At 40.7% G+C, this 17013-nt stretch overlaps 1 non-coding gene across 1 annotated transcript; it reads left to right on the forward strand.

The window, feature by feature from the left end:
* The first annotated feature begins 13232 nt into the window (after positions 1–13232).
* On the forward strand, positions 13233–13305 carry TRNAN-GUU (transfer RNA asparagine (anticodon GUU)). Its single transcript has one exon. It is a non-coding gene; the product is annotated as a tRNA-Asn (tRNA).
* Positions 13306–17013: the final 3708 nt, after the last annotated feature.

The raw sequence follows: 17013 nt of genomic DNA on the forward strand, positions 1-17013 counted from the left end.
ATATTCCTACTATAGAAATGTGATTTTATATCACAGTTTTAAATCAAAACTCTACTTTTAAACTAATATTAAAAAACTGCATATAGGAGAGCAGAATAAAAATACACTAAAACACTACACAAAATAATTTGTTTCAATTGCTATAGAGTGTATTGTTAGACGTTGGAAGCCACGTCATTTGTAGATTCCTTGTCACAAGGTGGCCAGTTCAGGATCTCTTCGTAAAAGAAAGTGTGTTCCAATGGAATTTATTGCCTCACTTTCGATACATCTCCAAGTTTTTTTTCGTATTAATGGGAATTTTCCCATTGTATGCTTTTGTGTAGGCATTACTATGCGTCCAGAACCTGATTTTTAAATACAGAATCTGTGTTTCCTCAATTCACTCACACATCCTGGATCATCTTTAGAGTGAACAAATTCACTGAATTGTGCTGAAGAAAACATATTCTTATATTTCCCTTTCTTTCTCAGTGTGTCTAATGAGCAGGTGGTTTTCCTGTAAAGCTCTGGCCACCAGTATTTAAAATTCAAAATACCATCAGTAGTAACTAATTCTACAGAAAATCTGTTGTTTGTGTTTGCCTGGTGGATTTATTTTACTTTATTGGGTTATTTTACGACGCTGTATCAATATCTAGGTTATTTAATGACTGAATGAAGTGAAGGTGGTAATGCCGGTGAAATGAGTCCGGGGTCCAGCACCCAAAGTTACCCAGCATTTGCTCGTATTGGGTTGAGGGAAAACCGGAAAAACCTCATCTAGGTAACTTTTGCCCCGACCGGGATTCAAACCCGGGCCACCTGGTTTCGCGGCCAGACGCTCTGAAAGTTACTTCACAGGTGTGGACTGCCTGGTGGATCAATATATTGTATTGGTCTGGCACATATAGCCTAGGCTTCCTTAGTTTGGGCTTCACTACACCAAAGTTGCGGTCACAGGGAAGAAATGAATGTCCTCGTTGTGGAAAATAATGAATGATTTTGTTAAATCTCCCCATTTGGGTCAGTGCAAGCAACAATCGAATTAAGGTATGATTTTTATTTTGCCCTGCACAGTTATCAGAGAAAAGATACAGTTCCTTGACTGAAGAAGGGACATTTTCAATGTGGTTCAGAAGGAACACACTTCACTTGAAGATTAGTGGCCTATACCTTCATGATAGGAATAGAAGTGCGCCGTATGGTTTTTGAAATTGTGAATGTTGAAAGTTGATGACCCCAAGTTGCACCTAAACAAACAAAGAGTAGTTTCTTACCCACATTGTTCTCCTGTCGTACGGGCTGCTACAGCCTTCCCAATGGAATTTACGTTCCAATGCCTTCAGTTTAATTTTCTTATATACATTTCTCCAGTAGTTAATTTCATTGCGTTTATATTTACCACTAATAACACATTTTTCTTCCCCTGGGTCACTTATTACTTCTAACTTATCTGTCATTTTACTTATCAGCTGATGAGCGCGTAACTTGTTAGATCCACGATACTCAGTTGCGTCACGTCGTCAGTCAGTGCAGAAAGAAGGTAAGTCGCTGACTTGTCCCCTTTCTGCGATGACTGCACTGCTTATGGTACTCTGCTTTGCGTTGAGAATGGGCAAATTTGTCCCATTTCTGTATTGAAATTTGTGTCTATGTCTGGAGAAAGCAATAGCACTCTTAACTCATTTTCGCGTTTTTCATGACATCCCATTTTTGCAATAACCGATTCGATTAAATTCACACGGCTCACAAGACATTTGGGGACATTTCATGGTTTCATCCTGATATTGGCTTTGGATTAATTAATGTTTACAGAGTTTAAAGTCTGCATATAAAGCACTCATGATCAGAGGTTGAACCTGTTTTATAATATTGATAACTCGTGTAATTTTATTCATATATTGAAGAATGTGTCATGTGTCCAAGACGAACTCCGCGATTTGTGTAATTCTGAGTGGACCTCGAATTGAGGAATAAGAAGTTATCAACACAATAATAGTTTAATAAACATGTATTTTAATTCGATAAGTCTTTTACTACAGTCACTGCAAAATTTAGTTTAAGATTCAATATTTTATCAATTTATAGCAAACTTTACTTTAGCAAATAAATCGTTAATTATTGAAGTGTTACTGAGCACCTTCTCTGAAGTATTGAACCGCAGCATGTCTAAACTGCAATTGTGCCGCATATAACAGCTTTTACTACGCCGCTCATCACAGCTATTATTCCGCCGCATGTCTCAACTAGTACTCCGCCGCTCATCACAGCTTTTACACCGCCGCATGTCTTAACTGGTACACCGCCGCTCATCACAGCTTTTACACCGCCGCATGTCTTAACTGGTACACCGCCGCTCATCACAGCTTTTACTCCGCCGCATTTCTCAGCTGGTACTCCGCCGCTCATCACAGCTTTTACTCCGCCGCATGTCTCAACTGTTACTCTGCAGCTTCTCACAGGTTTTACTCCGCCCCACGTCTCAACTGTTACTCTGCAGCTTCTCACAGGTTTTACTCCGCCGCATGTCTCAACTGTTACTCTGCAGCTTCTCACTGGTTTTACTCCGCCGCAAGTCTCAACTGTTACTCTGCAGCTTCTCACAGGTTTTACTCCGCCGCACAACTCAACTGTTCCTCTGCACCTTCTCACAGGTTTTACTCCGCCGCACATCTCAACTGTTACTCTGCAACTTCTCACAAGTTTTACTCCGCCGCATGTCTCAACTGTTGCTCTGCAGCTTCTCACAGGTTTTACTTCGCCGCATGTCTCAACTGTTACTCTGCAGCTTCTCACAGGTTTTACTCCGCCGCATGTCTCAACTGTTACTCTGCAGCTCACTCACAGGTTTTATTCCGCCGCATGGCTCAATTGTTACTCCGCCGCTTCTCACAGGTTTTACTCCGACGCATGTCTCAACTGTTACTCTGCAGCTTCTCACAGCTTTTACACCGCCCTATGTATCAACTGTTACTCCTCCGCTTCTCACAGGTTTTAATCCGCCGCTTGTCTCAACTGTTACTCCGCTGTTACTTACTGGTTTTACTACGCCGCATGTCTCAACTGTTATTCTGCCGTTTTCACAGCTTTTACACCGCCCTATGTATCAACTGTTACTCCGCCGCTCCTAACACGTTTTACTCCGCCGCATGTCTCAACTGTAATTCTGACACTTTTCACAGTTTTACACCGACCTATGTATCAACTGTTATTCTGCCGCTTCACTCAGGCTTTACTCCGCCGCATGTCTCAACTCTTATTCTGCCGTTTTTCACAGCTTTTACACCGCCCTATGTATCAACTGCTACTCCGCCGTTTCTCACTGCTTTTACACAGTCCTATGTATCAACTGTTACTCCGCCGCTTCTCACAAGTTTTACTCCGAAGCATGTCTGAACTGTTATTTTGCCGCTTTTCACAGCTTTTACATCGCCCTATGTATCAACTGTTTTTCTGCCGCTTCTCACAGGTTTTACTCCGCCGCATATATCAACTGTTACTCCGCCGCTTCTCACAGGTTTTACTCCGCCGCATGTCTCAACTGTTATTTTGCCGCTTTTCACAGCTTTTACACCGCCCTATGTATCAACTGTTACTCCGCCGCTTTTTACAGGTTTTACTTCGCCGCGTGTCTCAACTGTTATTTTGCCGCTTTTCACAGTTTTACATCGCCCTATGTATCAACTGTTACTCCGCCGCATGTCTCAACTGTTACTCTGCCGCTTCTCACAGCTTTTAAACCGCCCTATGTATCAACTTTTACTCCGACGCTTCTCACAGGTTTTACTCCGCCGCATGTCTGAACTGTTTTTGTGCCACTTTTCACAGCTTTTACACCGCCCTATGTATCAACTGTTACTCCGTCGCATCTCACAGGTTTTACTGCGGCGCTTGTCTCAACTGTTACTCCACCGCTTCTCACAGCTTTCACTCCGCCGCATGTCCCAAATGTTACTCCGCCGCTTGTCACAGCTATTACTCCGCAGCATGTATCAACTGTTATTTTGCCGCTTTTCACAGCTTTTACACCGCCCTATGTATCAACTGTTACTCCGCCGCTTCTCACAATTTTTACACCGCCCTATGTATCAACTGTTACTCCCCCGCTTCTCACAGGCTTTAATCCGCCGCATATGTCAACTGTTACTCCGCCGTTTGTTTCAGGTTTTATTCCACCGCATTTCTCAACTGTTATTCTGCCGCTTTTCACAGCTTTTACACCGCCCTATGTATCAACTGTTACTCCGCCGCTTCTCACTGCTTTTGCACAGCCCTATGTACCAACTGTTACTACCCCGCTTCTCACAGGTTTTAATCCGCCGCATATCTCAACTGTTACTCCGCCCTTTCTCACAGGTTTTATTCCACCGAATTTCTCAACTGTTATTCTGCCGCTTTTCACAGCTTTTACACCGCTCTATGTATCAACTGATACTTCGCCGCTTCTCACAGGTTTTACTCCGCCGCATGTCTCAAATGTCCCTCCGCTGCTTTTCACAGCTTTTACACCGCCCAATGTATCAACTGTTACTTCGCCGCATCTGACAGGTTTTACTCCGCCGCAAGTCTCAACTGTTACTCTGCAGCTTCTCACAGGTTTTACTCCGCCGCATGTCTCAACTGTTACTCTGCAGCTTCTCACAGGTTTTACTCCGCCGCATGTCTCAACTGTTACTCTGCAGCTTCTCACAGGTTTTACTCCGACGCATGTCTCAACTGTTACTCTGCAGCTTCTCAGAGGTTTTACTCCGCCGCAGGTCTCAACTGTTACTCTGCAGCTTCTCAGAGGTTTTACTCCGCCGCATGTCTCAACTGTTACTCTGCAGCTTCTCACAGGTTTTACTCCGACGCATGTCTCAACTGTTACTCTGCAGCTTCTCAGAGGTTTTACTCCGCCGCAGGTCTCAACTGTTACTCTGCTGCTTCTCACAGCTTTTACCATGCCGCATGTCTCAACTGTTACTCCGCCGCTTCTCCCAGGTTTTATTCCGCCCCATGTCTCAACTGTTACTCTGCAGCTTCTCAAAGCTTTAACTTCGCCGCATCTCTAAACTGTTAATCCGCCGCTTTTCGCATATTTTACTCCGCCGCTTCTCAGTAGACTTTCTCCCCCGTATCTCTGAACTCTTACTGAGCCCCTTATGCTGAAGTGATACTCCACCACATCTCTTAAATGTTACTCCGCAGCAGTTCTGTACTGTTACTCGGCCCCTTTTCTCAAATATTAGTTCGCCGCGTCTCTTAACTGTTACTCCGCCCATTCTCTCGAGATTTACTCTGCAGATCTCTGAACTGTTAGTGATTCTCTTCTCTCAAGTGCTACTTCGGCGCATGTGTCAAATTTTACACTGCCGCTTTTTTCAACCGCTGCACCGGAGCATCTGGTAACGCAGATTCCTCTGGCAAACCGAAAAAACTGCAGCTGGCAATACCGGACAGCTGCAGCTAGAAATACCGGACAGCTGCAGGTAGAAATACCGGACATCTGCAGGTAGAAATACCGGACAGCTCCAGCTAGAAATACCGGGCAGCTCCAGCTAGAAATACCGGACAGCTGCAGCTAGAAATACCGGACAGCTCCAGCTAGAAATACCGGACAGCTGCAGGTAGAATTACCGGACAGCTCCAGCTAGAAATACCGGACAGCTGCAGCTAGAAATACCGGACAGCTGCAGGTAGAAATACCGGACAGCTCCAGCTAGAATACCGGACAGCTCCAGCTAGAAATACCGGACAGCTCCAGCTAGAAATACCGGACAGCTCCAGCTAGAAATACCGGACAGCAGCAGCTAGAAATACCGGACAGCTCCAGCTAGAAATACCGGACAGCTGCAGGTAGAAATACCGGACAGCTCCAGCTAGAAATACCGGACAGGTGCAGGTAGAAATACCGGACAGCTCCAGCTAGAAATACCGGACAGCTCCAGCTAGAAATACCGGACAGCTCCAGCTAGAAATACCGAAACAGCTGCAGCTGGAAATACCGAAAGAGCTGCTTCTGATGACACCGATGACACTGCCTGCGGGAACACCGACATAGCTGCCTCTGCCAACTCTGACACTGCAGCCTCTGGCAAATGTGACACCGCTATCTCTGGCAATTGGAGAATCGCTGTTTGGCGCACATTTTTCACCGCTGACTGGAATAGAAGGAATAGAATATTGAAACATGTGTCGTCACTATCTCGAATTGAAACTTGTGCCATTGTACATTTGAACTTAATTGAAACAACTTTAACTTTGGTGATTTGAATTGAAATATCTGTCTCTAATGACTCGAATTGGAACATATGTTCGTTGGTGACTCGAAACACATGATCTCTATTGTTGCTGTTTCGACATCTGTCTCTCTGCTTTTGCATAAGTTCGAACAAAGAAATTAGACCTGCAAGGAATAGTGAAATTAGCCACTAGAAATAATGACAGCTCAGAGTTCTACAGTTTGTAGTAAACATGTTACTTAATGCTCGACCATGCCGAAATGTAGTAATTATACACCTGGTAGCAGTCCTTTAATGCATGTCATTAAAGTACACCTACTCATTAAAGTACAGGTGTTCAACCAATGACAACTCAGCTTACATGTGTTCAGCCAATGTAAAGTCAGCTTTGTACCGTTATAAAACCGCAAGTATCGATTATTCTCGGATATGCAATCGAAAGAGAATTAGCGAAAAGTCACGGAGGCTGGAAATCCAATACTGTCGCAGAATGTTATGTTCTGTTACTACAATAAGTAGTGTTAATTGTAAATAATATTCAAATAAATTCAAATTGTCATCTTGTTTTTCAATGTCGAATTCAATAATCAAGGTTATATAAAGTTTAACGGGATTACATCAAGGTCAATGACTTTATTGTTCCTCGGAAAAAAAAATTCTTTCGCGTATGCGCACATCTCAGAATTCACGACCTAGATGAAAGTAACTTCCGATGTTGTCAGATGCAAATAAAATGTGTACATCTGAATAATTTTAAGTTAGAAATATGGTCGAGCATAAAAAGTCGTTTGAAACTCGCCTATAATGGTAATTAAGAAGCTCGTATGAAAATTATGAAACTCGATTGCGCTCGTTTCATAAACATCCATACTCGCTTCTTAATTACTATCATTATAGGCTCGTTGCATAATGTACTATTATATGGGCTGTAAGTTTTACGGGCTTAAAATAACTCTCGAATTATATTAGGACAGCTGTTTATTTAACCGATCTTTCATTCTGTACTGTAATATAGGTGTATCAAGAAGAGTTGTGTTTGTTCCATTAGGGAGGTAATGGTCATATGTTGATTTAGAAGAAATACTTGTATAGGTTTGAATTCGAATGCCGAGATGTGAACACGTGATTGAGTATAGCACGAAAATATCGTAACTGTATAAATATATTCGGAAGGCTTTTATATTTTTATCAATTTCTTGCCACCATTGCGGCATTTTTTAATTTGTAAACGTTTGTCGTCTTGATATTGGACGACCGTCGAGTCACCACTGCGCCCGCCTGGGGTATAGCAGAACGAGTGATGTATTTCTAAGCAAAATGTGCCCTGGTTCTGGAATTTCGGTAGTATCAGTGGTTGTTTATGTCGTCACCGCCACCACCTTTTTTTATAATTTTTTTTAGTACAGGTTTCTTTACATTTTTATTACTGTATAGACAAATTTGAATGTATTCTTAGAGTATTCATTGTAATTTCTGCGATATTTATGTGAATATTTATTATTTTATTTTATATTGATTTGCTAAATATTTATTAATTTCCGACTACCATTTACGCAGGAATACTTACGTTAGGTGAGACAAAAATGTATGGAATCAAATCTAGGTTGTTGGGTCTGCGGAGTACATTTCACTGTGAAAATGTTTAAATGTGAATAAAATACAACTTTTGGCAAAAGAAAAAAAAAATAGAAAAAAAATGTGTCCTGGTGACAACTCTCCTCGAAAAATATACCTTGACAATGCCTGGGCCAGCCAGGTCTGAAATACATCCCTAAGTACAACTATCATGAGCAAGATTAATCCAGTCTCTACCATCATATTCCATCTCCCTCAAATCTATTTTAATATTTTCTTCCCATCTACGTCTCGGCCTCGCCAAAGGTATTTTTCCCTCCGGCCTCCCAACTAACACTCTATATGCATTTCTGGATACGCCCATACGTGCTACATGCCATGCCCATCTCAAGCGTCTGCATTTAGTGTTCCTAATTATGTCAGTTGAAGAATACAATGCGTGGAACTCTGCGTTGTGTAACTTTCTCCATTCTCCTGTAACTTCATCCCTCTTAGCCCCAAATATTTTCCTAAGAACCTTATTCTCAAATACCCTTAATCTCTGTTCCTCTCTCAATGTGAGAGTCCAAACTTCACAACCATATAGAACAACCGGTAATATAACTGTTTTATAAATTTTAACTTTCAGATTTTTTGACAGCAGATCAGATGACAAAAGCTTCTCAACCGAATAATAACAGGCATTTCCCATATTTATTCTGCGTTTAATTTCCTCCTGAATGTCATTTATATTTGTTACTGTTGCTCCAAGATATTTGAATTTTTCCACCGCTTCGGAGGATAAATCTCCAATTTTTATATTTCCATTCCGTACAATATTCTGGTCACGAGACATAATCAAATACTTAGTCTTTTCGGGATTTACTTCCTAACCTATCGCTTTACTTGCTTCAAGTAGAATTTCCGTTTTTTCCCTAATCCTTTGTGGATTTTCTCGTAACATATTCACGTCATCCGCATAGACAAGGAGGTGATGTAACCCGTTCAATTCCAAACCCTCTGTGTTATCCTGAACTTTCCTAATGGCATATTCTAGAGTAAAGTTAAAATGTAGAGGTGACAATGCATCTCCCTGCTTCAGCCCGCAGTGAATTGGAAAAGCTACCCTGTAAAATTTAAGATTAGTGAATTAGCATGTTTTTTGTGTGGATCCTTCAAATTTAAAAGTAACGGATAGAGACTGGACAGTCATAGCCTTCCGAAAGCAGTACTGGAAGTGTCAGCCAAAAAGTAGGTTAGGAAGGTGAAGAATGTTGGACCGGAGTAGGCCGCGTGTTCTAAGTCAAGATGGCGGCGGTGGTTTACCGATACCCGATCGTAACTAGAATTTAGTAATGTGAGGAACTCTAATGTAGCCCCATGGAGAGAGTTGAGAGGGATGACGGGTAACTCACCTTCTATAATACGAAATTAGCGATCTTGCTTGATTGTCTTCCAAGAAAATCACGCCTCAGCTTACGTTTGTCTTGAAGTTTCCATAGAAACAGCCGGCATTGTGAGATATTTATTATTACGAATGATTGATATGGAAACATTTGTCATTCTTTACACACACGACACACACAAATCCGTGTAGTTTGACTTACTTTTAGTTTGTTACAGTTCGAAGTGACAGTTTTGATAAAGTGAAAAAAAGCTAGTTCTCATATCACCATTGCTTTGTTAGAAACTTACCACTGTTTCGTCTTTGTTAATTGACTGTAAATGTCATCACAACTAGCTAATTATAGACGTTAATTTCGGAGGATTTTCTTCTTGAATTTGTTGTTTCTTGGAGAATAAACTGACAAATATGACTGATAGCTTAATTATGGAATATTCATTCGTGACAAACAATTGATTGGTATAAATTCATGAATCAGTTTAATTCACAGTTTTATTACTAATTCGCAGAAAAATGCTTATGTTGTGGCAAGTAATAAAATAAAAAATAATTAATTTTATGTTAAGTAAAAGAGTAATATATGATAGAATATTGTGAAATGCTGAATTTTATTGAATGAAAAGTGGAGTATGGACCTGACTATGAAATATATTTGTCATGTAACAATATCCCCATATATTTATTTAAAATTTCGAAATACTAGACAATTTTATTAGAATGTAGGCAACAAGTACAGTATATATTACCGAAAATTAGCCGGAAATAGCGTCAAAACATGTATAGAATCTGAAGATTAACTTTATCTTAACTGAATACGTTCAGATAACTGTTGTGTGTGAAATTTTATGACTTCGATGGGTACTGTAACCAGTGGTCAGCGAAGATTACGTCATATAATGTGCAGCCCTCATAAACAGCAAAGGGGAAGATTGGCGGGAGAGTATACCCAAACTGCGTAACATTGAATGAACAAGTGATTAGTAATGGGACGCAGATAAAGTCTTACCCCTCCGCCCTCTGGCCTAATTTGGGGTTGACACGCGAGTCAAGTAATGCCGACCACTGCTGTAGAGCTATATTTAAATGTGAGCACTTTACGAATTGTAACTCATTTGTCTATCTCTTTAAACCTAATAACTAAGAAAAATAATTCGTTCATTCATAGTGTACTGCACATGGGCAGGTCTGTCTTTCACTGCAAATCCAGCATTCTCCAGATTTCCTATTTTCTGCCATCCTCTTTGTCTCCTCATTTGATCCATATATCTTAATGTCGTTTACCATCTTGTATTTTCTTCTTCCCCGAACTCTTCTCCCGTTCACCATTCTTTCCAGTGCATCCTTCAGAAGGCAGTTTCTTCTCAACCAATTCGTTTTCCTCTTTTTGCTCAGTTTCAGCATCATTCGTTCTTCATCCACTCTTTCCTACACAGCTTGGTTTCTTATTGTGGCTGTACATTTGACATGCTCCATCCTTCTCCAAACTCACATTTCAATTGCTTCTAGTCGCTTCTCTTCACTTCGTCGTAATGTCCATGTTTTTGTCGTGTACAATGCTACAATCTACACAAAACACTCCTCATTCTTATTTCTTTCTCCAGAGAACGGCAGATCTTTCTATTAAATCTTCCTTTGCCATTGCTGTACTCCTTTTGAGTTCTTGGCAGCACCTAAAGGTGCGTCCAGACTTGCAGAGAACAGCGATCCTATCTGGACAGCGAACGATACTTAGCAACATCGGCGCGTAGCGTGAGCCCGCAACCTGAGCGTTACGGACCGAGGGGCGCTGAGTTGCACCACTTGTCGTTTATTCCAAGGAAAAATCAAGGGATCCAGAGCGTTGAAGTTGCAGTAAGTGTGGACGTGCATGGAAGCTGGACGTGTAACACCTATTCGTGCCGCATGTGTGGCTACAGTGCTAGTGCACTGGCCTTCCATGAAGACGGTCCGGCTTCGGTCTGCGTGGAATGTATAATGGTAAAATAGACGTTGCATAAGGGTTTTCTCGGGGTACTCTGTTTCCCTCTTTCATTCCAACACTTCACTTCTCCTTCATTTCATCTCTCGGAACAACTGGATAAGGCGGACGGCATAGCTGCGCCGACTATGCTCGCCACTAGTGACCTGGCCGTACCGAAATAAGACAATGGAAATTTCGCTAGTAAATTCGCGACTATATTCTTTAAGCTTTATTTCAAATGCAAGGTTTACGCAGTATAACGTGGGTCTTTTGAATGCACTAGAAGAAAATACAGATTTAGTAAGATGATATATCTGGTTATTACAGCTAAATGAAGGAGAAATATGATGTGCTATAGGAAATATCACTGAAATCACGAAATCAAATTTCGTGGCAATCGTCGTCAAGCGCTCGCTAGGCTACGTAATTATTACTGCATTGGCATTGTATTTTTGTATATTATTTTAATGTACCGAAGTACATATGATATTTCCATGCAGATATTCTGCGTCATCATACGATGAAAGAGTAATGGAACGGAGAAAAATTCTCCCCGGCGCCGGGACTTGAATCCGGGTTTTCAGCAGTACGTGCTGATGCTTTATCCACTAAGCCACACCGGATACAATTCCGACGCCGGTTAGAATCGTCTCAGATTAAGCTCCAACTCTTGGGTTCCCTTTACTGGCCCCCCTCTGCACTACGTCATAGATGTCTATGAACGCAGGACCGAAGTCCACACATGTGCTGAGGTGCACTCGATATGAGTGACTAGTTGGCCGGGATCCGACGGAATAAGCGCCGTCTTAAATCACGAAGTGATTTACGCATATCATATATATTATTTTAATGTACCGAAGTACCTACATATGATATTTCCATGCAGATATTCTGCGTCATCATACGATGAAAGAGTAATGGAACCCAAGAGTTGGAGCTTAATCTGAGACGATTCTAACCGGCGTCGGAGTTGTATCCGGTTTGGCTTAGTGGATAAAGCATCAGCACTTAGAGCTGAAAACCCGGGTTCAAGTCCCGGCGCCGGAGAGAATTTTTCTCCGTTCCATTACTCTTTCATCGTATTGTATTTTTGGTTCAGAGAAAATAGCTCGTCTTTACGAAAGAAATGTTCAGCTCCCATAAAATTAATTATTGTGTTCATAACATTGCTTATACCTATCAATTTTACGAAAAAAATTATCATCAGAACCATGGGCGACTAGAAACATCACTAGCGTCCACCGCTGTGTGTGGAGTAACGGTTAGCTTGCCTGACCGTGAAACGAGCGGGCACGGGTTGAAATCCTGGTTGAGATTTTTTTCGGGAGTTTACGTCAACCCATTAAGAGCAATTGCTTGGTAACTTTCGGAACTGGACTCTGGACTCATTTCACCGGCATTATCACCTTCATTTCATTCAGACGCTAAATAACCTACATGTGGATAAAACGTCGTAAAAAACCCACTACAAAAAATACATCATTAGCCAAGCGCAATCACATTCGACCATATTGAAACAAAAGAAAATGCGAGCGGGTTTTTAGTGTATTTATTTACACTGCAAGTGGGCAAGCACTCGGTGGCAGTGGTATAGCTCACGCAAGAAACGATTACCGAAAACCAATGGTGGCGTTGCTGTCTATTTTGACGTGTGTATGTAGGCAACCGAGGGGGGAGTGTTGCGAGCCGATGGAAGTACTGTCTCTTCCAAGAAGATGAACGAATGAGGACATCGCTGTGGAAATAAAGAACGTAGCAAGAGAAAAATTCGAAACTAATTAAACGCGCTACATATGTTTACGAATGAAATAATAATACCGTGCGATACAAGACACGAATTCGCATGCAATGGAACAAACTACAGTCGTAATGTATAGCTCGCGCAAAAAAACGATTACAAAAAACAAAAGGTCCCGGGTTCGATATCCGGCCCCGGAACAATTTTTCCCTCGAAATTATTAAAATCAACTTTACAGGGAGTTATACCTGAAAACCACAATGTAAGTCACACGGAGTTAGTGTGCACTCGAAGTTGGTTGCTTGACGGTTGTCAGCCCATTTTGAGTTATGTGGATATAGAGGGAGGAATTGGATCGGTGTCGGGTAGAGTTCCCGGGTAGCTCAGTTGGTAGAGCGTTGGTACGTTAAACCAAAGGTCCCGGGTTCGATACCCGGCCCCGGAACAATTTTTCCCTCGAAATTATTCAAATCAACTTTACAGGGAGTTATACCTGAAATCTTGATTTGCATAATACACGTCACTGTTCGTTAACAGAAAACCACAATGTAAGTCACACGGAGTTAGTGTGCACTCGAAGTTGGTTGCTTGACGGTTGTCAGCCCACTTTGAGGTATGTGGATATAGAGGGAGGAACTGGATCGGTATCGGGTAGAGTTCCCGGGTAGCTCAGTTGGTAGAGCGTTGGTACGTTAAACCAAAGGTCCCGGGTTCGATACACGGCCCCGGAACAATTTTTCCCTCGAAATTATTCAAATCAACTTTACAGGGAGTTATACCTGAAATCTTGATTTGCATAAAACACGTCACTGTTCGTTAACAGAAAACCACAATGTAAGTCACACGGAGTTAGTGTGCACTCCAAGTTGGTTGCTTGACGGTTGTCAGCCCACTTTGAGGTATGTGGATATAGAGGGAGGAATTAGATCGGTGTCGGGTAGAGTTCCCGGTAGCTCAGTTGGTAGAGCGTTGGTACGTTAAACCAAAGATCCCGGGTTCGATACCCGGCCCCGGAACAATTTTTCCCTCGAACTTATTCAAATCAACTTTACAGGGAGTTATACCTTAAATCTTGATTTGCACCCTTAATATCTGTTTCTCAAATTTTCACAGCCTTACAGAACAACCTGTAATATAACTGTTGTATAAATTCTTACTTTCAGGTTTTTTTTTACAGCAGACTGGATGACAAAAGCTTCTAAACGGAATAATAACAGGCATTTCCCATATTTATTCTGCGTTTAATTTCCTCCCGAGTGTCATTTATATTTCTTTTGTATGTAGGCTATTGCAACAAACAAAAAGTACCTTATTATTCGGTTGTAAAGTTTTATTTGAAATAAGACTGTTAAATATTAATGGAAAATAAACTCTAAAAATGAATATGTATAATTCGCTATAAAATAAAAGTGGATTGTTGGGAAATGCGTAAAACGTTTCACCTTGATAAAAAAATAGGGTGACCAAAATGTAGTTATAAACCCATTCGAAGAAATTATAACTTTGGTTACTATGTAACATAAAAAATTTTCAACAAATATTTGCCATCAATTGCATTCCATTACATACTGCACATTTCTATCCTTATGTCCCGTTGCTGGAGAGCCTTGAATTCTTTCGGTGCCAATATTGACAATCCTCAATGTTGTAGGCAGAATTACTCTATTGCCAGGGTGTCTGTTGGCTGGATTCGTTCATGAGAGATATTCATGAAGTTGGTTTCTTAGGTGCAACCCAAATAATACACAGAAAGACAGGTTTTGAATACATGTTTTTCCATTTTGTTTCCCTACTGAGAATGTCATTCTCAGTAAAACTTTGTCGCTCCAAGTTCTGCAAGGATTATGTACTATCAGAAACCCTTTATTGAGAATGAATGATACTACTTTAGCAGACAGTAAACATTGATGCTTAAGCGTAACTTTAATCTAATCGGTCATTGCAGAAAGGGGACAATTCATATAATCTTACTTTTGAGATAATCAATAAAAACTCTTTTCTTCTTCCAATACTGGAGTAATAATTATAAATATTTTTCTTACTTTCTTTGTGAATAGTGAAGTATAATACATCATGTTAGACATCTGACATCTCAAGCACTTTTGTTTAAAGATGTTTAATCGAACCATGAGTTGTCATCTTTCTGCAAGGAATTGTTAAATATAAAAATATATATATAATTTACAATTTTGGGCTAATGTAGTATTTGAAAATAAACTAAATGTTAATAATTACAATGATAACGATGTTTTTGTGTGTAATTACTACGTTACTGTCAACATTTACATAATTATTTTTGCATTTTAATCATTATTCCTACTATAGAAATGTGATTTTATATCACAGTTTTAAATCAAAACTCTACTTTTAAACTAATACTTAAAAACTGCATATAGGAGAGCACAATAAAAATAGACTAAAACACTACACAAAATCATTTGTTTCAATTGTTATAGAGTGTATTGTTAGACATTGGAAGCCACGTCATTTGTAGATTCCTTGTCACAAGATGGCCAGTTCAGGATCTCTTCCTAATAGAAAGTGTGTTCCAATGGAATTTATTGCCTCACTTTCGATACATCTCCAAGTTTTTTTTTTTTCGTATTAATGGGAATTTTCCCATTGTATGCTTTAGTGTAGGCATAACTATGCGTCCAGAAGCTGGTTTTTTCATACAGAATCTGTGTTTCCTCAATTCACTCACACATCCTGGATCATCTTTAGAGTGAACAAATTCACTGAATTGTGCTGAAGAAAACATATTCTCATCTTTCCATTTCTTTCTTAGTGTGTCTAATGACCAGGTGGATTTCCTGTAAATCTGTGGCCACCAATATTTAAAATTCAAAATATCATCAGTAGTAATTGATTCTACAGAAAATCTGTTGTTTGTGTTTGCCTGGTGGATTTATTTTACTTTATTGGGTTATTTTACGACGCTGTATCAACATCTAGGTTATTTAGTGTCTGAATGAAGTGAAGGTGGTAATGCCGGTGAAATGAGTCCGGAGTCCAGCACACAAAGTTACCCAGCATTTGCTCGTATTCGGTTGAGGGAAAGCCGGAAAAAAACCTCATCTTAAGTAGCTCACCGCATAATCTCTAAAGAGCTCCCCTTTTTAGGAGGCCATAGCACTTCACGGGAAATCCAAAGGCTATTTCATTCATTCATTCATTCATTCATTCATTCATTCATTCGTTCATTCATCCATTCAGGTAACTTGCCCCGACAGGGATTCGAACCCGGGCCACCTGGTTTCGCGGCCAGACGCTCTGAAAGTTACTTCACAGTTGTGGACTGCCTGGTGGATCAAGGTATTGTATTGGTCTGGCACTTATACCCAATCTTCCTTAGTGTGTCCTTTACTACACCAAAGTTGCGGTGACAGGGAAGAAATGAATGGCCTCGTTGTGGAAAATAATGAATGATTTTGTTAAATCTCCCCATTTGGGTCAGTGCAAGCAACAATGGAATTAAGGAATGATATTTATTTTGCCCTGCACAGTTGTCAGACTGAAGAAGGGATATTTTCAATGTGGTTCAGAAGGAACACACTTCATTTGAAGATTTGTGGCCTATACTTTCATGATAGGAATAGAAGTGCGCCGTATGGTCTTCGAAATTGTGAATGTTGAAAATTGATGACCCCAAGTTGCACCTAAACAAACAAAGATCAGTTTCTTACCCACATTGTTCTCCTGTCGTACGGGCTGCTACAGCCTTCCCAATGGAATTGACGTTTCAGTGCCTTCAGTTTACTTTTCTTATTTACATTTCTGCATTAGTTAATTTCATTGCGTTTGTATTTACCACTAATAAAACAGCTTTCTTCCTCTGGGTCACTTACTACTTCTAGCTTATCTGTCATTTTCCTTATCAGCTGATGGGAGCGTAACTTATTAGATCCGCGGCACTCAGTTGCGTCACGTCGTCAGTCAGTGCAGAAAGAAGGTAAGTCGCTGACTTGTCCCCTTTCTGCGATGATTGCACTGCTTATGGTACTCTGCTTTGCGTTGAGAATGGGCAAATTTGTCCCATTTCCGTATGGAAATTTGTGTCTAGGTCTGGAGAAAGCAATGGCACTCTTAACTCATTTTCGCGTTCTTCATGTTATCCCGTTTCTGGAATGACCGATTCAATTAAAATCACACA

Source organism: Periplaneta americana, chromosome 7 (genome assembly GCF_040183065.1).
Source record: "Periplaneta americana isolate PAMFEO1 chromosome 7, P.americana_PAMFEO1_priV1, whole genome shotgun sequence".
NCBI classification, from domain to species: domain Eukaryota; kingdom Metazoa; phylum Arthropoda; class Insecta; order Blattodea; family Blattidae; genus Periplaneta; species Periplaneta americana.